The sequence below is a fragment of the Falco peregrinus genome, chromosome 10 (assembly GCF_023634155.1).
Source record: "Falco peregrinus isolate bFalPer1 chromosome 10, bFalPer1.pri, whole genome shotgun sequence".
NCBI classification, from domain to species: domain Eukaryota; kingdom Metazoa; phylum Chordata; class Aves; order Falconiformes; family Falconidae; genus Falco; species Falco peregrinus.
In genome coordinates this window covers 17,680,645-17,704,934 of record NC_073730.1, presented here as the reverse complement: position 1 = coordinate 17,704,934, position 24,290 = coordinate 17,680,645, and the positions used below count along the sequence as shown (strand labels likewise).

Here is a 24,290-nt window from a genome sequence, read left to right as displayed (position 1 = left end):
AAGCGTACAGCAATGCAGCCAGGCTTTGTGTGGCTGAGGAGTGCAAGAGAAAAGGCGATGGGAGTCAGAGAGCAGAGCTAGCGTGAAGGTGGAAAGGATGGAGAGATGAAAGTGTTCTGGGGTGGGAGGGAGGGGGAGAGACAAATGAATAGGCAAATTATAACTAATGCAATAATTAGGTGCTACAGGAGTAATCTGATTGTCACCCAAAAAAAGAGGGTGTTTGTGAGTGAAGGGGAGGCATGATCAGGCTGGCAGAGCAGGCAGGCAGAGGAACAGAGGTGGGCTGAGCCCTCCTGGGCACAGAGGCAGCGCAGCGGGAGCAGCAGGCAGCAGATGCTGGGGCTGCAGTTCCTATGGCAACATATGCAGGCGAATGCAACAAGTGTGCAAACGTGGCAGCATTAGCAGGGGACAGCTTGGCACGTTTCCATGTCACGCTGCTCGGGGTGGTAGCAGAGCCGTGTACTGTCCCTGGGTACCAGGGCTGCAGGGTGCTGCCCCTGTGGAAACCGGCACAAGCTACTGGCACGTTTTGAGGCCAGGCCCCCTCACTGCTGGGAGATGCATTTCTTGTGCTTTTGCTCTTCCATCCTGGGCATCCCAAAGCCCAGCAGAACGAGGGCCTGCTGAGCATCTTGTCAGCAGTGAGCTGTGTGTTGTGTGCCACATGGCGAGGAGGTAGCTCTACAGCACAGACCTCTGGAGCAGGCAATGGGAGAGCGAGCATCCCTCCCTCTGGTCCCTCACACCCATGTACCATAAGGCTGGGATCTTAAATCTCCGGTGCCCTGCCTCAGAGTGGCCTGCTGCAGCTGGCACATGCCTCCAGGCACCTACAGCGTGCAGCTGCCTTCCAACCAGGCTATCACAGCCCAGGGCCAGCCTGCTTAGGGCAGGCAGAAATAGCACACGCTTTTCACAGGCTGGGCCCTTATTCTCCATTCCTCAGTAATTTTTGGCAGAATTTTCCCTTCCTCTCCTATTTTGTCTCCTGTAATTAACCAGCACTTTGAGCATGCAGCTATTCCACAGCATTATGCTAATGTCCTATGCTAGACAGCTGGAGACAGAGCACAAAGGCCGATTTTTCTGCCCAAAGAAGCAGCGTTCCCTAAAGCACTGCCATCAGACAGACAGACCCCATCCCTGCGGGGTGCTGAGCAAGGGTACTGCTCCTTTCGCCTTCAGGAGGCGCCCTGGCAGAGGAGGCAGCCGGCAGGGGGCCCATGGGGGCCAGGCTGCCCCCCCCAGCGCAGCCTTGCTCCCGGTGAGGTGCATCAGCCCCCCAGAGCAGCGCGGGGGGTGCCGGCGGCCTGCAGCCGCGGCTGGGCGTGCAGCTGCGCCGAACGGCAGGGGGAGCTCTGGGCGAGGAAGAGCAGCAGGACGGCGGCAGCAGCCCTGGGCAGGGGGCAGGCGGGTGCGCGGGCGGCGGCTGCCGGCACGCTGCGCCGGGTGCGGGGCTCAAACTGCAGAAAGGGGATGAGGAAGAAAGGGGCCTGAGAGAGGGAGAAGTGGTTGAAAAGCAGCCACCATGGAAACGCAACGCCGGGAGAACTTTAGGTATGAAAAGACATGAAAGAGGCGAGCAGGAGAAGTGTCTGGGTGCTCTTTCCCTTGTAAGATTTAAGGCTTGGGCTAACCAGGGTGCCTGGTGCTAAACGGCTCTGAGGGGGAGGCGGGTATCTTAGCTACTCGGGAGTCTCTTCTGTGTATTTAAACGTTTAAAAGGGCTGGCTACATTATTTTTTTTTTCTCCTGTGGAGAATGCTCTGTGTTGAGAACTATTCTCAAGTCAAATTCATTTCACAAAGTTTCAGTGACATTTTGAGAGATTCTAGTGGCATGAATTCTCACCAGGATCAAAGCGAAGCGGTGAATATGCTTTTGTGGCTGTGTAAACGCATCCACTGGAAGATGATGGCCATTTCTGCCACACGTGGGATGACAGCAGTAACAACAGCCACATCACAGCACCTACAAAGCCAAAGCATGGATGTGACTCTCCAGCCACAGACATCTGAGCAGGAAAATAAATATCCTGGTCTTTTCACCCCTCATTCCCGTGGTGCCCGGTGCAGCGCAAGAGTGGGCATGATTCATTCTACAGTCTCTGGGCAACCCAAGGGAAAACCATCTGCTAATTTCAGTTCCTGATGTCAGAATGTATAATTACCCTGACAGAGCAAAACGTTATTTTGGGTTAAGGCATGATCAGACCTTCCTTCTCCCACTACCTGTTTCCGTATGGTGATAACCTAAGTTGAAGGGCTGGGGGAAGGTATATGTTTAGTTGTTTTGTGGTGGCTATACAGTGTAGGCAGGGAATTAATTGCTGCGTAATACATAAAATATTGCCAGTGCTTTCTCCAATTAATTTACATTCAAGATAAACACAGAGAAGATAATGATTTGGAGATTACAGTAACCTGCTTCCCTGCCGCTGCACACATGTGCAATACTCCTCCGCAGAAGATGAAGCATGTTTCAAATGAGCGTGCTGATGGCCACCATGGCTGTGGCTAGGAATCGCAGGAATACCTGGGATCTTTAAGGTGTGTTGTGTTAGAGTGGATAGCCTGCTGCTAAACTGACAGTGGATATCTAATTATAGAAGCTCTAGGAACTGGAATACTTTGGTTTATTGTCATTGCATTTGAAAAAGTATTGGTAAGAAGACCTCAGAGGTGCAGTTATATCATGTTGTTGCTATGTTTTCCCTTGGGTAGAGTGTCTAGAATGGAATGACTAATTTTGTTTGATCTAGTATATGTACATGTTAAGTAGCAGAAGGTGCTGCAGTTAAAGTGAAAAGATTAATCTAGCCTTTTCAAGCAAAATCAACTTCTCTTAGTGCTGTGTTGGCAAGCCTGGGTTCTGTAGGCTCCCAGGCACAAACATAGCAGCCCTGCTGCAGTTGTAGAGGTGGGAAAAGATCTCCAAGTGCCTCTAGGTCCCTGATTAAGAATCGCCATTGTTAAATAATCTTTCTCTGTTCTCCTTCTACAGAATGACTGGTGGTTTCTTTGCTCCATGGGAAAATAGGAAGACAGAGAGAAGATTCAGCATGTAAGAAATAAATGATATATTATTCTCTTACCCCTTTTTTCTGCTGTTTTTGCCTGGTCTTCCCCAACTTTATTTTTTTAATGGTCCAGCTGGCAAAGTCCTTAATCTTCAGCCATGTGAATGACTGGCGAGCAGTCATTTGCAGGCTCTGAGCATTTTGGTCCTGCATATGTTCTTTCTTTTTCCTCCTGCTGCTCAGAAAGCTTTGCCCAGCTGTGCACCTCATTATGCCCTTGTGGCTAGGCTATTTTAAGAAAACTTCTTCTAAAGGAATAACAAAATCAGCAAGCTTTAACTGTTGTAACTGTGGTATTGGGGAAGTAAAGGTTAAGTGCTAGCACAGGTATAGCTAAGCACTCCGCAGATAACTGGCTTGTGATTTCTTTAAAGACCACCATTTTCCTAGATCCAGGTGGGGCACTTAGGTTTTGTGTCAGCCATTTGCACACAGAGCTACAGCCATTTCACTGAGAAAGCCAATCAAGATCTGAAGAGGGAAGAGGGTTTTTAGGCATGATTTGAAGAAAGAAGTCTAAAATGTCCCAGGAGGAGGTAGGGAAATCATTCCAGCAAGCTGGGCTGGACAAGCTGTGACAGCTGAAAGTTTCTTTTGGTCTTACCTTGCTAATTCTGGTTATGACAGGGCTTTAATTTTTATTTCCTATTCAGCTTCCATGTTTAGTGTTTAGTATTTGTGGAAACCAGGGTGAGCAGAAAAGCTAGCAATCACACAAGTAATAAAGCGCAAAATCAAGAAAATAGGAAGAGCTAAGTAGATGAAACGGACTACTTCAGTCACAGACTAAGCCCCCCACCCTAGCCCTCTGGCTCTGAAGATCTGAAGGTACCCGATACCTCCATGGTGGCACCTGGCATGCTGCTGAGCTGGGATCTGAGTATGAAGCTGCCCTGTTACCAGGCATGACATGTGACTGGCACAGGCTCTACCTTGGGCTGACCAAGCAATGCACAACCTTCTTCCTGCTTCTGCCAAAAGCAAGCCCTGGTCGGGTGAACAGTCAGGGTGAGGGGTGGGTGATGATGGTGTTTGCCCACAGCACAGCTTACTGCCTTCCTGCCGCGCCTCCCTTCCGTCTTAGATGATGCTGTGTGTTTCGTGAATACGTAGTCCTTTATTGATAAGTACAGAATGCAGCAGATGGGCCATTAGTTCATATAACCACCGGATGAAAAGTGAAAACTAGATCTGCTATGTTAATCAAGTGCTGCTTACCATGCGCACCGACACGGCTGCTCGTCTTGTTTCAAAATACAAAGGTACTTGCTGAGAATGAGGCCTCGTCCCCCAAATCTCTATTCCATTTTTAGATGGCCGCATTGCACATTGAGTGAGTGGCTTTTTACTGTCACAAATGAAATAGAGACAGTAGAGCACGTTGTGGGGTTCTGGATGCAATTACAAGGGGGAAGAAACTGCTTTTAATCTAAACAGTCGTTCTCATGTTGTAAGATAGAGGGAGTCCTCCTTTTTTCAGCACAAAGCAAAGGTAAGGAGAGAGTGACTTTTTTCAACCAGGAAGGGAAAGAGATGCAGCTCAGTGTCAGACTAGGCTGGCTTGCAAGGCCTCCAAAGGTCACCATGCTTTTAACATGGAGACCGCTGTTGGTGGCATTTGAAGACAAGCATAATAAAGTGTCTTCAGAAAAAGTGGTAACATGGGTCTGGATAATTATTTAAGATGGTCTTATAAAGTAGCAAAGAAAGTTGGTTGGCAGGTTAAAAAAACAATTACAAATTCATGGAATTATAAATGAACCTAGCATGGTAGGGACAAAGTTTTGCGATGCTTTTTATAGTGGAAAAACATGCTGCTCTGGTTTTCTTACATATCTTTGGGATTGTCAATAAAACTGTAGTAAAGATTTTCTGACATAATTTAGTTAAGACTTTCTGAAAGCTTTGACATTGTGTCCTGGTCACGGTGTACCATGAGCTGCAGCAGCCTTGCAGTGCAGAAGCACAGCCCTGGGGTGACAGGTTTCTCTCTCTTCTCTGGCGGAGTGGAGCCCGCCCCACCCCCTGGGCTGGCTCTCCATGCAAGAGCCTCTCCGCAGCCAGCTGCAGGCACAAGGAAAGCAGGCCCTTGCCAACATCATCTGACTGCAGGGCAACAAACCAGCTGCCAACACATTGCCTAATTTTGCCTGGAAAGTCAGCCTGCCACTGCGGGAGGCTGTGAGGCACAGAGATGGCACTAAGGGGTGAGTGGGTTGCAAGTGGCAGGATTGGGACTGGTAAGCGTGAGTGCATCCCCAACCCCATCTTCCTGCCCATGTGTCCTGGATGAGGACCATGGGATGAACTGTTCAGCACTTAGAAACACTTTTTCTTGGGACAAGGTGGCCAGTATCCAAGTGACTCATATGCATCCTCCTCCTTATTTAAACTGGAGTCTTCTCCTTCAAGCTTTGCCCATTCCATGAAGCCTAACCACCGTGTTTCTGGAGAGGGGAAAGCCATTTCCCTGCCCATATCTCTCTTCTATGTTGCCATCTGCACTCCTTCCCAAGTAACTACCTCATCTACCTTGGAATATTCCCCCTCATCTTAAATTTGCTTGGGAGAAAAATTTGTCAGACCACTCAAAGCCAGGACTGAAGCATTTTGCAGTATGGATTTTCCTTGCAGTTTCTGAGGAACCGCTGGCACTCGCTATTTTTGGCACCATCTCTTCCTTATGTTCACCTTCTGCTGCTGTCCCTCCTGCACCTGGCTCCCTTGGACTGAGCTTGGACACCTGCTGGACAATGTCAAGCAGGCATATCTGAGATGCACAGGATGGTTCGTTGAGAGCAAGAAAGAACTGGAAACTATCTCAGAGTAAATTGTCAGCTTTTCAACCTGGGCAAAACCATAACTCTATTGAAACTGATATTTTCTGAAGTGTTTTAATGATACGAGAATGGGAATAATGCTAAGGTGGAAAAATCTGACACCTTTTGGCTAGTCAGGGTTAGGGAATTTGAAAAATTTAAACTAAACCACAGCTGTAAAAACAAACAGCACCAATTTATCCTGCGAGGCATATGGCTGCATTGCAATTGCTTGTTAATGTAATCACTAATTCAGTCCTCTGAGCCATAGATCAAAATAACAATATTAGTTTATTTTAATTGTAAAGGGCCAACGTCAAAACTGTGCAAGTGGAAAGAAGCCATTTTTCCTTTGTTGACTCTGTTTTTCTGGCATCTCTTTTATCACATGGAGCTGGCTGACTTGTACTTCTGCTAAAATAACCCTATAGACTATAGGAGGATAGCAGAACATCTGGGACATATGTTTGCCTGAAACTGAGCTCTTTCAGGTTTTTAACCCTCCTCCTCTCTCTTCTATCCCACCTCAGCATGTCCTAGGCAGCCAGAGCCAGAAACAGCAATCTAGAAAGAGCTGCCCAAAAGCACTTAGGCTTGAGCCCAGAGAAGACCAAACCTGAGACAGTGGGAGAGGTCTCTGCTAGGGAAGCTTGAAAGAAAGGAATGTAAAGAGTTTAAAATAAATAAATAAATAAAAGAGTTACGTTTAAATACATATCACGACAAGGGGAAACAAAAACAACAAAGCAAGCAGCCCAGCATACGTTCTGTAGGAGGTAAGTCCTTCACACTTGTGTTTGCCCTGTCAGAAAGCGACTCTAATTGGATCTGGATCTACCCAGTTCCAGGTGTCTTCTGCCTCAGGTCCCCTGAACTATTCATTTGTTTTGCTGGTGTGCCTCGGCTTGGCAAGGTGTCTTGATTGCCAAGTGAATGTGGATTCAGCTAGCTCTGACCAGCTCTGGCATTTGAAAAAATCCTTTTTCTTCCGCTTGAATTTCTCTGCCAGCTGCCTGCGAGTCAGGGTTTCCCAGCCAGCAGCTCTTGTTATTATCTGTTTTCACTCGCCTTGATGTTAACCAGATTGGACTGCTTTTATCTCTATTAACCCTACATCACTGTGGAGCCCCAGTGTTATACACCCTGCGTGACTTGGCCACCGGGTCAGAGCAGAAATACATAAATAGAGAATAAATTCACCTTATTGAGGAAACAGTGAGGTCTAAAAAGCTGGCCAAAAATAACACGAGTGCTGATGATCTCAGGGAAGAAAATAGCTAAAAGGCCAGATGAAGGTACTAAAAATCAAAGCTTAAAATAATTGACAGCTCATCAGACTAAATCTGAACTCTGCTAAAATTCTCCACCAGATGAAAACTCTTGTTATGAAAATAGTGCTGAACAGCTGAGAGCAGGACAAGCTGGCCTGATTTTCTCTGGTCTCAGAAGCTAAATTGCTGCTAAGAAGTGCTTTTGTTTGTAACCTTAGATACATCTTACAGTCATTTAGACCAGAGAGTCTGATTAAAAATGCATCTGCAAATACAGAGGGGAGATTCTCAGTCTTTAAAGAGCCATAAAGCTGTTTTGAACAAGCACCTAAGGATCATTTCCCATCTCCTCCAGTTCCTAGAAACCATGGGAATGAAGCAAACTGGGAAGAAGACGAGCCAGTATTTTTTTTTTAATTCCATTCTTGATGAAGTTCAATATAGTTTCAGAAGTAACAGGTTACTCAGTGCTAGTTAACCCCGCACACACAACCCAGATCTGGTCACTCGTCCGGTCAGCGTTCAACCAAGGCTTCAGGATATTGGTGCCCTTTCAGTTACAGGAGAAAAAACAAGTTTCCCGTGGATTTTGGAGTGAGGACGGGGTTCAGTTCGGCCCCTTCCCCCGCCTGCGGGGCGGCGGCGGCGGGATGGCTCCGTGCGCTCCCCCCCGGCCGCCGCTGCAGCCGCCTGGAGCTGCCCGCTCCCCCCAGCGGCTCGGGCACACGCAACAGAACTGACTTTTCCTCCCAACACTTTATATCGTTAGAACGCATCACTGGAACGTGTCGCTGTTTTGTTTACCTCACGCACCACACTTCGTTCACCTGCACCAGGAGAAGCGGCCATCGATGGCTTTGCTAGCCTGAGCGCGCCCTGCAGCGTCGGCTGCGCCCTGCAGACACGGCCCGATGCCCCAGGCAACCCCCGCGCGGGGCTTCGCTCGGGCCGCGCAGGCCGCCGTGCCCCGCGGTACCGGGCCGAGCCCCGGTCCAGGCAGCGGCCAGCGGGGCGCGGCGGCCCGCAGGCACCTGAGCGCGGCGGCTGCGCGGGGGGCGAGCGGGCGGGGCCGGCCCGGCCCGGCCCTCACATGCGCGGCGCCGCGGGAGCCATTGGCCGCCGCCGGGCCGCGGGGGCCGGCCCTCGCCGGCAGCCGGTGCTGTCCGTGCGCCGAGCCATGCGGGTGCGCGCCGCATACGGAGAGCGCGCTGCAGGGCGCTGCTAGGAGCCGAGCCCGCCCGGCCCGGCCTCCCCCTCCCCTCCGAGCCCGCCGCCGCCCGCATGGCAGCGCCGCGAGAGTGACCGCCCCGGAGAAGGTCTGCGTCCCCGCGGCACGGCACGGCCCGGCCCGGCGTGGCGCGGCCGGGCGGCTTTCGGGGTCCCTCAGCCCGCGGGGCCGTCCCTGAGGTGAGCCGCGCGCGGGGCCGGCGGGGAGGGGGCGGCATCGACACCGGCCCCGGCCCCCCCCGCCTCTCCCCGCGCTCTCCCCGCGCCCTCCGTGGCCCTCGCCTACTGGTTTTTTTTTTTCCGCCTTCAAACCGGCCTGGGTCGGTTCGCTCGCTGGCTGCCGGCGCCGGTGTGCCCGGGGCGCCTCCGAGCCTGGGCGCCGCCGCCGGGACCCCCCGCCGTGCTTTCGCCTCGGGGCGCGCACCCCGCGGGCCGTGCCGCCGTGCCCCGTGCCGGGCCGTGCCGGGCGGCGGGGCTGGGAGCACGGCGTGCCGGTGGGAACGCGGCGGAGAAAAGCGAGCCCCGTCCCGGGGCCGGCGGTGCGAGCTCCGGGCGGGTGGCGCCAGCCGGGTGCCCTTTGTGTGGGGCCAACCGTGCCGGGGGCTGCAACGCGCGGGTTCAAGGGGCCTAAACCTGTCAATAGAACCCATCCCGGGGGCAACGCCAGCCCCTGCCGGAGGATCGCCCCTGGCTTCCCGAGGCACGTATCCTCCCAGCTCCCCAGTACGTGGCCATATCGACTCCTGCTCCTTGAGGATCCCCGAGCCTGGCACGGCAGCTCCTCTGTCTTTCAACCTCCGTTCCCCCCCGCCCCGTCCCCGTTACAAGTGCCGCCACTGCTGTTAAACAAACACCAATTCAGGCACAGAAAGCTTGTGACTTGCCCAGCATCCTTCAGGGAAGCTGGTCTGCGGTCGGGGGGATGCAGGCTGTGGGTTTCCAGCACGCCAGCAGCCCGTGGCAGTTTCTTCTCTGGATGCTCCCAGTGTGTAAGAGCCATGAGGTAGGTTACTCAGACTTGAAAATGGAGGACGGTAGTGGTAACCACCCTGTTGTTTGGTGGAATAAGTCTCAGCAGTACTTCCTGTAATGGTGGTGCTGAAAGTGATGTTTTACTTGGTTTAGCTGCTGGTGCAGAGAGCAAAACATCTCCGGTACTAGCTTTGGGGTACCTGCTACTCATAAGCATTGTCAGTTACAGCTTTTTTTCTAATAGCCTAGAGAAGTATTTTGATTTTTTTCAGCATTATGTCTGTCAGCCATGGTAGGGAAGGATCATCTTTTCTCCTCTAAAACTGAAGGTGGAGAATGGCTATGCCCTCTTGTTTGGAAGAGCGGGCTTTAGGATGTGAGAAATTTGCAGGAACAGCACTGAGATTTTGATCCCGCAGCTCTGAGCTATTAAAAAAGCACTCTCATCCCAGATGGGGTGGCTAAATTCCTTTCTCTGTGCTTTTTTTTAAATTTTTTTCCCCCTTTCTTCCTCCTCAGTCTTCCTGGTGGCAGAGGAAACCCCTTTTCTTCAAACTTAGGGTAAGGATTGGTGGTATAGAAGGTTAGTGTTACGTTATTTGCTCTTGATTGCCATCTTAAATTAATTCACCAAGGCTTGCTCAGAGGTCAGGATCCTACTCATTCTTTGTGATTTACAAATCCCCTATAAACCTTTTATTGTTAGCTGAAACTGATTTATAAGGTCCTGACCTAGGAATATGCTACTCTGGCTATGTTTTTTTGTGCTGTACACCATTTTCTTCCGTGTTTCTGAGCAAGCATTGCCTTTATAATAAACTCATTTGTTGCTTTGCCTGTGTCTTGCTCGACGTGGAAAACACTAGTCTGTTATGTCTGCTGTATCTGTTTTGCACATAATAAGCAGGGAATATTTAAATATAGATACTGTTATTTGCAGTCAAGATGACTTTGATAAAGATCCAAAGTTTACAAAGGCTATATGAGGTAACAGGGGGAAGGGAGCAGCATTAAGCAGTAATTTATTTTGTAAGATCCAGGTGTGCGCAATAGACATCTGCTCCAGTCCTGACACCTTTGAGGGGACAGTAGTCTGTCCAGTGTGTTCAGACCTGGAGGAGGCATTGTAAAGCAGCAGCACCAACAACGGGGAAAGTCTGCGTGCAGCCGTCATGGGAAGGTAATTATTAATAGGAACAAACCAGTACAATAATGATGCGAAGAGAGCGAAAGCATTTAGGTGCTTGCTGTGGAAAGATTAACTAGTGTATGTTGTGCTAACACATAACTGCACATGTAAAATACAGTTCTTGTATTCTGGTTCTATAGCCCAGTATTCCTGTTGCCTCAGACGAGCCCCTTTCTCTTCTGTAGCCGTAGGTAGGTGGTGGTATGGAGATGTCACAACTGTATGTTGTGTGTGGACAGCTTTCTTGATTGCGTGTGCCTGGAGAGTGAGAAAAAAGCGAATGTTGTGGGTGATATGGCTGCAATAGGTCCTGCCAGTGACAGGAGGGTTATAAAATAAAGGCTAGTGAAGAAAAGGTTATGTATGTCCCTGTGGTCAAAAGCACTTGTGACCATGTGTGTTGTGGCTTGGTGCAGTTTTATAAGAAGTAACTGTACTGAAATTTCCTGCCTTGAAGTTAGTTCTTCTAATTTCTCCAAGTCTTCCTGTTCCTTTTGTGTATTGAGGTCCCATTCAAAATCTGTTGAAGCCAGTCAGTGGGAGTAAGTGGATTTTGAACTGGGGGTCCTGTACCACTGGCTGAGTTTCTTTTCCTCCTTGTGTTCTCGATGCCACTGGCCACTGTGTCGGTTCCTCCTTTTGCTGCATACCAGTGGGTTGGCTTGGGACATCTGGCGGGCAGAGCACTGACTCAGTCCTCAGCCCAGGGTCTCCTTTGCTTTCTTCTCCACCTCTAAGAGCCAGAGGGGAGTTTTGATGCCGTGACATGGACGCTGTGATCACTGAGGATGAATTAGTCGTGAGGCTTAAAGCATTTAATCGGTGTGGGGCAGCTTTACTGAGAAGTAGCTTGAGTCACAAATGGTGTCATGGGGGAATGCAGTGAACTAGCTTGTCAACTAGATGTAAACAAAAGGGAGTTCCGGTGTTAGTATTTTACCAAATAATGAACTCTGAAGGTTTTTCATTTCTTTTCAAAAAAACAATCCGTATCTTCCAGTTAATTCATAATTGTTGTAGATCCCTAAATATTTATAAAACACAACTAGCAGTATTTATGTTATACCCAAATGTTAACATATAAAGTGGAACGAACCAAACGTGCTATTTCAGTTTCTGCTGTTTAAATGTCCCCATTTCTTGCTTAGCACTGAAACAAGACTACACAATTCTCCTCTTGTTTTTTTTCTCTCTTTTCTTTCTGTTTTATTTATTCATTTATTGTCTCTTGTGGTGGGAAGATTATATCGTAGAAAAAAAAGCTATTGATGTATTAAGGAAAATGGCAATAATTTTCCCCAGAAACCTTACATTTAGATAAAGGCTTGTCTGTGCTTTTGCATAACTGACATTTTAAACATCTTTTTATAACAAGCAGTGAAAAGTCTGTGGACTTCACCATGCAAAGACTTGTGCACATGACTAATTTTCCACACATGTATAGGCTCATGAGGACAACGCATGCATGCATGAGGCTCTCTGGGGTCATGGTAAAAGTGCTTGAACTTGAAAGTTTATTCTTGGCTGTGATACTGAGGTTCTGTGGGCCTACGCTTGTAAGTATTTGCTAGACAAGGGCTGAAATACAGAGAAGGATGTTTGTCAAATGCAGTTTTCTAGCAGGTACCAGCGTTATATTTGTAAAACTGATTGTAATTAGTGTTTCAAAGCTACTCTGTACCTCTTGCCTTGAGAACACTTTGAGCTATGTGTTTTCAGTCTGACTTGCTTGTGTTGGGGATGGGTTTGGCTCAAGATCTTTTGGTCTAAGCAAATTGAGTGCAATTTTCTTTTAACCATATAACAAAGAATAGGTATTGATTGCTTGCCAAACAATTTTTCCCCTCAGAGATTCCAAAAAAAATTTAGGGAAGAACAAAGCCAGTATTTCTAGTGTTTAACTTCTTGAGAATCATCTTGAGTTTTGGCATGTTAAAAGGGAAAGTGCGTCACAAGTCAAGTTGGCATTTTCTAATACCATCAGTAATACTCATTTCCACATCATTAATTTTAACTGACACTGCTTCAGCCTTTCTCTTGCCACAAATTTCTTTTTAATTAAAAGAATTGAAGCTCTTTTCACTTATTTCTATATCCTGCTCAGCTTTATTCTTCCAGTCTTGCCAGAACTGGTTCCTGTCTCCCTTCAGGAAATGAGATAGGAAGAGAAGCTCAAAGAAATACCTTCCCTTTTCTTCTTCCTCTTCTGCAAGTATAAATCAGGATATGAAAACACAGTTGTTTGTGTAGTCTCAAAACTGTTGCTACCTGTAATTTTCCTTCTTTCCACTTGAGCTTTTTCCTCAGAAGTGATTTATTCTAAGACTGAAGTAGTTGTGATATTCCAGACTTCAGAAACAATCATGATGTAACATACAGCTACTCTTAGGGGAGGAGGAAAGTTATTTGTTCCTTAATTTTTTTTTTTCTTTCAGAGACCCTTTTCTTGGTGAAGGTAACTGATGAAGCAGCAGTAAAACCAACCAGGTTGAAAGCATGTGGCAGCCAGCAGTGGGTGAGGGTAGCCATTACCTTATTCACAGTGGTCCTGCATTTTGTATTATGTATGCAAAATATATATATATCTAAATAGAAAAAGAAATGCTCTGATTTTTGTGATCTGCCTTGCTCCTTGTTAGTGTTAAAAAAAGAATCTTCTCTGTATGTGGTCTTTTAATTAAAAGTTAGGCATCTCAGGTGTTCTGTCTTATGAAGCTCTCCTTTGAAGACTAGGAAAATGCCATCAATGGAAGATTTCTCAGACCCAAGGGGTAGGCATGACTGCTGCTGTTGCTACCTTTTCCTATCAAACATCTCTTCAAACTGTTTGCTGTGCATTTAAATGTGAAAAAATGGCACTATTCCAAAAACTGGAGTTTTAAAATCCCTTTCTATTCACTTGCTCAGGATTTTTCTGTCTTGAGTCACATCTCCTGATGTTTTCCCCTGTATATTGAGACCATAGGTGGGGCCACCTAAATACAGGTGTCTATTGCAGGATGTCTTATCTGCAGTACTTGCATGGAGCTGGTAAATGGAATCATAGAATCATATTGGTTGGAAAAGGCCTTTAAGATCATCAAGTCCAACCATAAATGGAGACCTACAACAAATGTCCTGAAGCATCTGCTGGAGACCTGCGATGCTCCAGATGGACCCCTTCCCTAGATCCATTATGTAAAGATATACACACAGAAAGGAAAAAATCAGACACAAAGGCTCTTTATAGCCCTCGCAGTGAAGCAGCGAGGCAGGCTGCTACCCGCCCCCGTGCAACCTAATGGCTGCAGAGCCACAGCCAAGATACAGGGTGGTGGTTTCCCGCTACCCCCCCACTCCCTCCTTGGACTTCATTCTTTACAAGTCAGCACTGGGATAAGTTTCTCTAAAAAAGGTGTTCTTGATCGCCCTTGGGTTCTACAGAAGCCAAGGCTGCTGCACCTCTAGTGTTTTTAAGTGTGGCCAATGCCACAGATACCAACATGCCCGCTAAAAGCAGCATTGCTTTTTTTTTTTTTGGGTGGACTTTGTTTGAAGCACTTTTCTTGCTGCAGTGATCTTCCAACTTGGGATTATAGTTTTAAGGAGAAAACAAGTGCATAGGATGTGTGTATGAATATGATGTCTGAATAGCTATCTGTTCTTCAGCCATTGTTAGGTACTTTCAGCTGGTGTGAGAACTTGTACAAAGAACACCCACGCCTGGAATAACCCTAGTGCAGGCGTGCTGAAGCTGTGTGTGCTAGAGATGGAGGCAGTTCTGTAATTTTGCAGTACCTTAAGGTCAAAAGAAAAGCTGGTAAACGCAGGGAGATCTTTCATCTAGCTTGATATGTGCACACGCAAAGTTGATTTTGTTTTATTTTGTGAGCAAAAACTATAGTTTATCAGTCTTAAATGCAGTGATTAAAAAACCCCAAGCTTATACAACGCTAATTTGCTAATCATTGAAAATAGCCTTTCGGTTGAAAAGCTGCTTCTGCGAATATTAATATTTTAGACAGAAGTATTATGTAATAGACATTTTGTCGCCTTTGCAGTCCTGCACAGAGGAACACATTGTTAAGCTGATGTCATTTGGATTGTTCAATATAAATTTGTCCACTAAACCAATGCAAATGTCAGTGAATGATTAAAAAAAAAAGTCCATCTTGCATATTTGCACATAGTGGTTTGTGTACAGATTGTGGAAAGGGAGGATAGGAATTATTTTGGTCTGATAGTCTCTGTATTAAAATTTGAGTGAGAAGTGTGCAAGGTAGTGAACTAGCTTGCTTTGTTTTCAAGTACTGCTATGGTCACAAATGCTTTCCACATGCATTAGCAATTGCCTTCATCAAAAATGCACGGAGGAACCAGACTTCACGCTTAATCTGACTGGTGTTTAAAAATACAAACTGAGAAGCCTATATGCAGGGTTCCTCTCAATGGCTGCCATCCAGAAACTTTAATGTACTTGCTTTCTGTCTAATTAAATTAAGAAATAAAGCCTAAACTACCTAGCTTAGAGGAGGAACTGACAAAAGAGGAATGAAACTTTTTATGCACTTGAGTTTTTTTAAAGTAACATTTGCTGGTTTATAACCCATACTAAATTTCTTCACTGTTTTACCTCCTTAGCATTGTTAGCAGGCAGAAGGGGAAGACTGTGCTTGATAGTTTGGGTCCTCTCCTTTTCTGTCCTTCTGACAAAAAATCTGTTGACTCTTGAAATGAGGAAGTGGAGGAATGCAGATACACAAATGCTTGTTGGTGCAGCAGGAATTGTGACCTTGGTCAGTGCTAGTGCCCCCATGGAACGCGGGTAGGAAAGTGTCTAACAGGAGAACGATGGGAGAAGAGTGGTTCTTGGAAAAAAAGAGTGGACCAAGAATGAGACAGAATTGTACTAATAATAAATCAGGAAAATGAAAAACGCAGTGGTTTGGACAAGACTCTTATTTCCAGTGGTTAAAATTTGTGGTTACGCTTTGTTTATTTTTACTGTAATTTGATTTAGGATGTACCTAGATTGAAAGGTGAATTTAAGAGTGTCCTTGTTAGCATCAATCAGTCTAATCAAAACAGATTTTAAAGAAAGAAACTGCTGGGGCCAGAGTTACAGGAGAACAAAAGTAGTAAAGCAGGTAGGAAAGCCAGAAAATAAAAACGAGAGGCATGCGAAAATACAAAAGAAAATAGTGACACTGTGGCAAAGAAAAGGAGTTAACAAAACCATTGAGATAAGTGTGAATGTGTATAAAATAAAATCTTAAAACTCGAAGTTGTATGTGCTCTGCATGTGGAAAGTGTATGAAACTTGTTAGTTTGATGGAGGGAGTCTCATCTCCAGAAACAAGATTTTCATGCTCACAGCGGAATGGCAAGGTTCTCCCAGTTTGCAATCAGCTTGAAAGCATGTTGCAGAGGAATACGCATGTCCACGCAGGGATCTGTATTAATTACAGTAAATTTAATGAGCACCTATAAACTTACTTGTTGCATTGGTGCAGGCCTGGTTTTGGTCGAATAGTTTTGCACCTGTCTGATTTGTGTTGTAAAATCGTGGTCTGTCCACGTGCACAGTGGCCCAGAGCACCCGGTCACAACCAGTGTGCAGCTGGTCAGTGTGAGGGGCACGCGGTGCTCCTCCTCTGCTGTTCCTTTTGTGAATGAAGAGAGGATGGCAGCCCTCCGTGCTCTGATTGCTGCTGATTTGTCACCTCATCTTCAGTGTCTGGTCATTTACCCGCTTGCTGCCTGAACTGGTAAGATCTTGGACCTGGCTTGCTGTTTGCTAAAGAGCGTAATACCAGAGCTACCACCAGCAGCCCCCTCTCTTGTTGCCTGCAGATCAGACAGTGGATTACCTGTAGCGCTGGGGGATTTTGCCTGCTTGCCCAGCAAGGTTTGATTCGTTAATGTCTTGGTTATATTCCTGCCTTCTGCAACAGAAGACAGAAAGCAGGGAGAAGATTGCATGCAGCCCCTGGCTCATGGAGAGGGCAAGAGGAGGTGGCCACGAAGAGAAAGAAAGAATCACAGGGGGCCCCTGAAATAAAAGGGGTGTTGAGTGACATGTGGAAAGCTGCAGCAAGGCCCCAGTATGGACAATGAACTCTGCAGGGAGCAGCAGTGGGATCCTGTAGGCGCCCATGGTGTAGGAGCAATGCCTAAGGTGCTTTCCAAAGGGAGTGTGGTTTCAAGACCAGCTGGAGCAAATCTGAGCTTGCACTACTTTTGAAAGTGGAGGTCCTGCCCACCTGCCTCTACCTTGGTCAGGCAGGATGCTTCCCCCAGGCACACACCAGGGGAGAGAGTTGGAGTGTTTAGCAGCAGGGTGGCTATAAAGCAGCTTAAGCAGGTTGCAAAACCTCACTCGGAGATAGCAACAAAATCTGGTATTTATCTGGTTAGGTTACATGCTGCTTTGGACAATACTTTTACAGTAGGTTTCTGTGCTGGTTTTGGTGTTTCTTTTTTCTTTTGATGGCATGACTTTTTTGCTGTGTGGTGGTTTGTTGTTTTTCTTATGCAGCAGCAAGGGAGGAAGATGGCACTTCAAAGTGATTGTCAAATGTCTGCTGTTGGCTGGGTACTTGGAGATACGTTTAGAACCCAAATTACTCAGTTGTGCTGAAATTAAACCTCTAATGTCTGGAACTGCTTCACTTATTTTATTAGCTGAAGGTTTTTCCCCCAGGTTCTCTACTTCCCCAAAATACTGTCATTTCCCTCCTCTTTCTTTACAGAATTCATAATAATTTGCTCTATAAGTGCATCATCTGATTTTTTCACTCTGTTAGGAACATTTGTTTCTGTTAAATGCAACCTCTGTTAAGTGCAACAGAAGTGGTGTTTTCCGTAGTGGAAAAGATGTTTGATCAAGTGACTGTACAAATGAAGGCTGCCACATGTAGGTCTACAGTATATAGGACGTGGCATTTGGAGGTTGCACGTGTTATGCCTGAAGTGCCAAGTGCCTGGCTGTGATTCAGGTAAAATTGGCACTGGGTGATGCCAATACCCTGGTGTAAATGGGGTGTAAGTCTTTCCCTATGCTGAAAGGACCTGGAAGAAAAAAGAGAGGATTAAAGGGAATGAGTGCCAGAGGGGAACTAGGTTATAAGAGAAGTGGTGCATGTCTAACCTTCATACCCACTGTTCCACATACTGACTCTGTAACAATGGGTGCGTATTCTTGTATCAGAGCAGATGTTTCTGTAAGTAAGACATTGCTTTGTTTTAATAAATTGATGTTGTCACTTCAAAATGGGAGAGGGAGTTGAAGGAGGAAGCATAAAGTGAGAATTTTTCAAATGAGATTTGGAATAACATCCAGGAGGATTTCTGTGGCAATAACTGTGGGGAAGATTCCTTCACTGGTCTTGGCTCTGCCCAAGCATGTACTTATGCGCTGATATGATTTATATGAGAATTTCTGCCTTAGGTAGTTGTTAGGTTTGTTGGGTTTTGTATTTTGTTTTGGTTGTTTTTTTAACCAAAGTCTTATGAGTGTGCTTTGTCATTTGTTCCTTCCACCTCTCCTCCAGGTATGATCCAACTCATGCTCAGTCTGTTCTGGTAAGGGGAGGGTGGTGGTGATGGATGTCAGCAGTCTTTCAGATTGTGATACAACTCGTTGAAGACAAGCTGTCCTGTTCTTCCATGCCTTCCCAAGTGTGGTGGTGGTGCTTTTCCTTAAGCACTGATGCATTTTCAAAAAATGCAGCCCTCCTACTTTGGAGATGGGTGCTGCCTTTGCCTTCTGTTTTCAAAAACTGTTCGTTGCCTTTGGCGTGGCTGCTGAGAAGGGGTTGGAGGGCATGGCAAGCTTTGCTTAGGCCGTTCTTATGTGGGTCTCTGACCTTGTGAAAAAAGGTTGCAGAAACAGCCAAGGTGAATGGCCCTGTGGCTGTGAGAGCACATTCAGTCAGAGCTCAAAGTATGATCCAAAGGTCTGTTCTGAAACCTGCTTGCAATAGACCTTTGTAAAGTATCTAGTCAGAGATTTTTTTTTTTTCCCTCTGCGTGTTTAAAAACCAACAGTCTCTGAAAACTCCAGTTCTGGTGATGTATGCTGCAAAAAGGGATTTAGTTCTCCCAAGACCACTTGACCACCCTGACCCCTTTGAAGGAGGAAATTATTTAAGATGCATATTTTATCTGTGTATTTGGCAGTGCCTTCCCCATCTCCTTTATCCTGGATCTTTACTGCTAGGAAGAAACCTGGAACAGCAGGTTCCTGCTGACCTTTAAAATGCTCTCAGTGGAAAGCATGACACAGGGCTTGTTCCTGTGGGTTTCTGAGTGCCAGTGGGTGCCAACCCTGAAAAGGCTTTGGAAAATAAGTTAAGAGGGACGTATGTGCTGGTGGTGGGGTGCTGGTGCTTGATTGATATTTTTTTTATTATTATTTTTATTTTTTATTTTGCTGCGGTGGTTTGGGAGCAGCTCAGGTGAGTGAGTGCACTGTGCTTGGTGCTGTGCACAGACCTTTTGGCAGAGCAGCTCACTGCTGCAGCCACTGCTGGTGTGGAGGCAAGGGGCTGGGGGCTGATGGCTGAAGCAGGGGATGCAGCTCGTTGTCCCTGCCTTTGAGCCCTGGCTGTGGAGTGTCCCCCACACTGAAGGGCAGCCCTGGTTCCTGGTGAGGTGCTGCTGCCAGCCAGGCTGGGGCTTGCCAGCCTTATAGCGAGTGCCCTGCTGTGCTGGCGTTTGCAGCCTGGCAGCAGTGTGCGGTGGCTGGCGGTGCTAGGAAGGGCTTGGGCACACAGCAGCGGTGCTTGGGGTGCAGCCAGGGCAGGAGAGGCATGAAAAGGGCAGCAAGGCAATGGTGGCCAGCCTGCTGCACACGGAGAGTCGTGCAGAGTTGTGCCTGTTGCTAGGGGACTTGTTTCAGTTAGGAAACAGCATCAGTCTACGTAGCAACTTTCTTGGTGTTTGTTGATTGGAGGCAATTACTGTAAAATGCTTGATTTATAACGAGGCATACTTAATAAGCAGCAAACTAAAATAAATACTCATGAACTACCTGCTGGAGTCTGGCTGTTCATTTTGCTGAGTTGTTGCTTTCCATCTGCAGGCTCTGCTCTGCCCTGGAGCCTCTGCGTCACTTAAGTTGAAGGTAGCGGTGCTGGGATCTTGGCTGGTGGAACTGTTGAGCTAAAGGAGGAGGGAGGAGAGTCCTGGTTCTTCTCCATTTTGTTCATGCCAGCAATAGAGGTGTTTTTTTCCGGGCAGCTCATTGATTCAGAGTGGGCTGCTTGCCTGGCATACTGCTGTAATGCAGCAGTTCGAGTGTGATCAAAGCGGTTGCATGGAGCATACACAGTGTGCAGCTACCACATCATTGGGGTCTTGTCTGGCTTTTGTGGTGGTGTAGAGAAGTGGCAGTGTAGAAATAGCAGTGCTATTGGTTAAGTTTGGATGAGCCGATGTATTTAAGAATATATGTGGGAAATAGCAAATGGCTAGTTTGAGGGATCTCCACCCTTCAAGAATAGGACAACTCAGAGTATTTCTGAAATTACAAATCTAAGGGTACACTCGGCCTTCCCCAGAGATAAGGTGCTGGTGGCAAAAGAATGACTAACGTTCTGCTTCCGTGTTGCAGACTGCCGTTTCTCTTGACGCCCCACTAGCATCAACACTATTTTTGGCCACTTTGATTCACAGAAGTTTGTTTTTATGCAGGAAGAGTCCGTGGTGCTTGTCAAAATGAGAAAGTGACTGTCAGCGCCTGGCTTGGTATTCCTGTCACTGGAGCCTCCTGGAACCAGCGCTCAGCCCAGGTGAAGCCAGAGGAGGAAGGAGGAAAAGCACAGCCTGATCAGGTACTGAGCCAGGAATGGGAAAAGCTGTCTGATGCTGAGTTGAAGTTGTGGATGATCCTTAGTTATAAAAATAGAGTTCTGTTCCTTAAAAAATTTTGTTAAACGTGTGTGATACGGTGGTGGCCCAGTAATGACAACCATGTAACCTGTGGACCTGGCATGGGTGTGTGTTATATCACAGAGTGGCTGGGGTTGGAAAGGACCTCTGGAGATAATATAGTCCACCCCCCCTGCTAAAGCTGGTTCACCTGGAGCAGGTTGCACAAGCTTGAGTTCTGTAACAGATCTGAGGTAAACATAAACAAATACAACTTTATGTTTTCAGAGGTATTTTGATTTACACATCTAACGTGCAGTACAGCTCAGTATGTGTTTGCCAATACCTGTAGCCAGGCTCCATGTGAGTTGGAAAGAAGGGACTAGGAATACTCTTAACACATTTGAATGCTGAAGAGCAGTTTGGTGTCTGGAGGTTAAACTCTTCCGTCAGCCTCATTCTTTGTTCTAACAGGCAGATATAAGCACCCGCTTTCGAGGAGCCCAATGTTCTGTGGCAACCATAGAGCACAGAAAGGTAGCAGTCTGATGGGTTTTAAGACATAACCAACTATCAGCTTGCTAGTTGTGTTTTTATTTCCTTGGATTCCCATAACTGTTCCTGGAAACTGGTATTTGTTCTTGCGTTCAAGTCTTTCAGGTTGTCATACTTAAGAAGACTTACTTAGGTTCATCTTGTTGTATGAAGACAGTCAGAGTAGTTCAAGGCTTTGGTTTATTGTATTCAATTTATTTTTTTCTTACCTAACTGTACTTCGCAGTTTATGTGGAGCTTCTGCTCTGAGGACCATGTTTTGAAACAACTTTACTTTTTTTTTATGCACCTTCAGAGATTCCTTAAGAACAGGGCTGCTACATATGTATGCTCATATAATGCTGGGATGGTAGTGGCCTGCAATTCACTTCTAGAGGGAAGAGTTTTTTGAAGAGGCATGATGTTTTTCACCTTGAGTGATGCTTTTTCTCCAGAAATAGCAGCATCTGTCCCTTAGACTGTCTGAATTCATTTGTCACATTTGTATGTTATTTATTCACCCAGGTGGGAACAGTGGGGGTTTGTTTAGATGAACTGTTAAGAAAATTATTCTTAATGTTCTAGGGGTAATTTCCAGCTCTGTCTGATTTTATCTTCTCTTGTGTGGTGGAAAAATGGAAGTATTTTTCTAGCATGCATTGGGAATCCTTCACTTCTTTGTCTTGGGAAATAAGGATCAGCATTTATTTGATTCAACAACCAGCTTCCTGCTTCCCAAGGAAGAGATAGTGGCTCATTTGCCTGCAAACATCCCTCCTGTGGAGAGTCTTTGTTGGGGAGTTAGAGGAAAGCTAACAGCTACTAGTGAGATAGCTGCATAGCAGGATGAAGAGGGATTATTGAAGCATTACTAGGAAATTCATGGCTGTGTGCAAGACCTTACATACTCCCCAGACAAGCTGACCTAAATTCTGCAGCCAGGCCTTACTGGTTTCTGCATTGATGTGATGTGGCAGGCTAGATAACCTGCAGCAGATCTGATTTAAAAAAAGAAAAACAAAGAAAAAAAAGGAAAAGAAGAGGTCAGAGAAGATTTATATTTGAGTAGAAACACGAACAGGGCAGTCTGTATTAACTGTACTGAATCTATCTTAAACTTTTTTTGTTTTCTAAGTCACACTTCTCTATTCTTGAGTACTTTCCATGTAGTCAGGATGAGTCTGCATTATAAGGATGCTCATTAGGAAGAGTAGAGAGGTTGTTTACTCCTAGATGGGGAAATACCTGGATGGTTTTGTTCATTAAGAGGCTTTTACAGATGGTTTGGGGTTGAGATAGGTTTTAGCAAATGATGATACGTATCTTATCAATAGTGAAGCAGTTAACCCAACTGACACTTAGTCACCTCTTGAGGGGAAATAGGATTAGCATCTACTTGACATAAATGGAACGGCTTGCACTTATGCTTTCAGGCAGTCTGTTTCTCAAGATTGTGCATGACACACAAAACATGACACAAAAATCCAAACAGAAAATGAAATGCAACGTCTATCAAAATAAATTGGTCGGTCTGACCTGTGTGCAGGATTTTACTGCTGTTACTTCTTGTAGCAGGATTGTGACTTTGCAGTTTAGTTTCTGCTGGCACAGACCTGGTGTGATGGCAGTTACTGCTTCCTCCCTTTTTCTGTAGACGTAAGCTAGACTGATGCAACCTCTCCTTTGCCTTCACCCCTCCCGCGTGCATGCTGTCGTTACCCGGTCTCACCACTTCCTCCTGAGGTGCCCCTACAGCTACGAGAGGAATTTTTCTGCTGGTGCTGCTTAAACTGGGTCCTATGAAAGGAGCGGTTTGTGCAGGCAGAAGAATTTTGCAGCCACTGGAAGGGCTTCTGCAGTAAGGTTTTTGCTGGCATGAGAGTAATCTTGGCTGATACAGCTAAATCAGCAAAATGTTAAAGTGTGGCTAGGGGCTTTTCTGTGCAAGTGTTCTGGTCTGGTTACTGTGATGGAGTGCATATGTGTGTGTATATATATAAAATATATTTGTGTCTGGAAACCTCTTTTGTGGGAGCATAAGCTTTCAGGTCTTTTGAATTTTCTTAGAGGAATTTCTGCAGCTGCAGAATCCTGTAGCACCAGGGGAAATAGCGATATCCTCAAACATAGCTGGTTTGGTTTGGATCACATTTCACTGATGTGCTTTAGATTTGTTTTAAGAACATCTTGTCTATATAAGCTGTTTGTTTACTCTATGCACATAATAAGCAGCAATACCGACCTTCTTCTAGAAGTAATGAAGGGACCCAAGGAAGGTGGATTTGCTTGATTATTTTCTTTAAATTTCTTGTGCCCTGCTTTATCGGCATTTCAGCATGTAGTTCCTCTGTGTGGTGTAAGGCAGCGTTCATTCTCCAGAGGCAGGTGAGTCTGACAGATTCACTTGCTATGCATCAGCTCCCTCTGTGAGTTAATTACAAAAATGTATCAATACCAGACTTAATGTTGGGAGGTAACCTGTCGGCTTGTTCTGATCTGTTAATGGAGTGAGTGCCACGTGTAGCTTGTGCCAATGGTCCTTTGTATTTTATGTGTTTGAGCTGTGTGAGCTTGTGGCAGAGGTGGAGGATGAGGCCAGGAGTAGCTCACTTAAGAAAATAAAATCGTCTTTTAACAAAATCAATTTTTGACCAATGGCTACCAAAGGGCAGACAAAAGATGGATGTCCTGAAGTGCTGTGTGTTTCCAAGCATCCTTCAGCCTCTGGGGGAGGGGGTGCCCTTCCCAGATGTGTTGCAAACGGCAGGCTTTCCTGGACGTTCGCCTACAGATTGACTTCTAACCCAACACTGAGGTACGCCCCCCGCAGGTCTGGGTGTGCACGTAGTGAGTTATGTTGGTGTTGGTGCGGCCGTGGTTGGCACAGTGTTGGCAGCAAGGGCTGGCAGGGAGGGCAGCACTGCCCTGCGCTGGTCCAGCTCCCCAGCCCACCTGAGGGACCTGCCGTGTGCCATAGGGAGCAGTGGGACCCTGCAGGGACTGGGACCAGTGGGGGAAGCACCACAGGCCAGCCCCGTTGCTGCCCCGCTGGGACTGGGTACAGCGAGGGGATTGGAGAGCAAGGGCTGTTTCCCCTGTGGGTGTGTTTCTGTGCCAGAAACAGCAGTTAGAAGTTTATTAATTGGCAAGTTAACTTTTATTTAAATTCCCCACGAAACTGATAAACTGTTTTTTGCTTGCAACAATGTTATTGCCAAAGCTGCCTCAAGGAAAAAGTAAATTTTTCCTTAGGTTTTAGGTAAATACATAAATAATATATACATATATAAAGTAGGTAGATACAGATGTCATTTTGACGACTTCTGTGCAATGAAAAGGAT

At 46.4% G+C, this 24,290-nt stretch overlaps 1 protein-coding gene across 3 annotated transcripts in view; it reads left to right on the top strand.

Moving 5' to 3' along the window:
• The first annotated feature begins 8,295 nt into the window (after positions 1-8,295).
• The window catches only part of LRRC8D (leucine rich repeat containing 8 VRAC subunit D), a 53,844-nt gene continuing 37,849 nt past the window's right edge, over positions 8,296-24,290 (top strand). The window contains exons 1-2 of one of the 3 annotated variants that reach the window (XM_055815283.1): positions 8,297-8,582; positions 20,239-20,378. The gene's annotated coding sequence lies outside the window, so the exon portion shown is untranslated. Of the gene's footprint in view, positions 8,583-8,832; positions 9,406-20,238; positions 20,379-24,290 lie in introns of those variants that run through there. The other 2 variants (XM_027788133.2, XM_055815284.1) reach the window with 2 other exon arrangements.